At 37.2% G+C, this 1,523-nt stretch overlaps 1 non-coding gene across 1 annotated transcript; it reads left to right on the forward strand.

Annotated features, from left to right (window-relative positions):
* Window positions 1–559: 559 nt before the first annotated feature.
* On the forward strand, window positions 560–689 carry LOC136143927 (small nucleolar RNA SNORA48). The gene has a single exon (XR_010658429.1). It is a non-coding gene; the product is annotated as a small nucleolar RNA SNORA48 (small nucleolar RNA).
* Window positions 690–1,523: the final 834 nt, after the last annotated feature.

Raw genomic sequence — 1,523 nt, forward strand, 5'->3', positions numbered from 1 at the left:
CAACTGAAATGATCACTTGAAACTTGGACCACACCCAAACTGTGAGGCAGAGGAAGAGGATTTTCATAACTGCGTATCTCATTTTCAAATGCCAAGGAGCAGGTCTCCCTACCTAAGGGGCTGGTGGTACCAGGGATTGACATTTCAACACACTAATCATGTGAGAAGCAGGTGCTTTACAATGAGTGGCTTCTCCAGAAACCTTGGCTCATTAACTTAATGAAGCAAAGGCAGTTCTGCAGTCTCAACACGAAAAGGAGGATGGTCAAATTCTCTGCTTACTTAGCAGATTAACAGTTCCTCAAAGTCCTGTGCCTTTTTCTAGGCCTCGTCAGGAATTTTCCAAAAATGTAAACCAAAAGAGATGGGAGAAATGTTCTCTCAAATTGCATTTGATTGGTTCATGAGCACTCTTTAAACTATCTTAAGTTAATTATGTTCCTGTTGAGAAGAATTTTGTTTTCTATACAAGGACCAACCATTTCATGATGATGGGTCATTAAACTTCCCAAGTTTGAAACAAAAATTTCCTCTGTAAATGGATGTAAAGGTGTGTTGGTGTCCCTGACCTGGGTAGAATGTCACCTGGTTGGTGGCGGCTGTCTCATCAGTGAGGGACAAAACAACTTGTTTATCCCAGCTTGGCTTTTGCTCTGTGCCCATGCCTGGTTCATACCCTGGACACATGGAAAAAGAAAAGAAAAAGAAAAAAAAAAAAAAAAGGTGCGTTGGACCAAAGTAACATATTTTAGGTCTCCAAAGCATCTTAGAATAGTTTGGTTTAGTACCAAAGTGTGTTTATTGCTAAAGTGGTCAAGCTTGATGGCAGCGAAATGTTAAAAGATCTCATCTTCCTCTTTTAGAACTTTACAGTTGGTTTTTTCTTTTTCATATTTTAAGGATAAAGACATTGGTATATTTAAGTCAGCAAGAAAACAAAAAGAGGTTTATTTCTTTAACATTCCTGGGTTTATATGAGAGGGAATTTTAGAGATCTGTCTAAATGTAGACTTCCACATCAAAAGCTGAAAGTTTACTTAGATTTGCCAAATGCCATATCCCTCTACTTTCTTCTGTGTGGATGCTGGTATGATGCTGTTGGTAGCTTATACTTACCCTCTGATACTTTGCCGACTAGTTTTGCTTTTGATGCACTCCATGGGTTTGAGGTTTTGCTATCCAATTGCTCTATCTACTTTAAATCTGCTTTTATCTGCTGCCATTGCCATATCTTCAAAGCCTGCACATCTTAGTATTCATTCTTTATTATGTTAATAAGAACAGAGTATGGGCATGATAAAAGTTTAAACATGCAAGAGTTTACTATGAAAATTAAATACTTTTTCCTTCATACATAAACCTAGAGTTCTCCCTTCTCTGGGAGTTACTACTAGTCACACTGTCTTACATAACTTTATAGAGCTTTTCTAAGAATATAAAAGAATATACTTTAGAGATGTAGGTGCTTTTTTCTCTTTTTACAGAAATGGAGTATACCATATATTGTTTTGCAATTTGGCTGT

This window comes from Muntiacus reevesi, chromosome 10, assembly GCF_963930625.1.
Source record: "Muntiacus reevesi chromosome 10, mMunRee1.1, whole genome shotgun sequence".
In the NCBI taxonomy this organism is placed as follows: domain Eukaryota; kingdom Metazoa; phylum Chordata; class Mammalia; order Artiodactyla; family Cervidae; genus Muntiacus; species Muntiacus reevesi.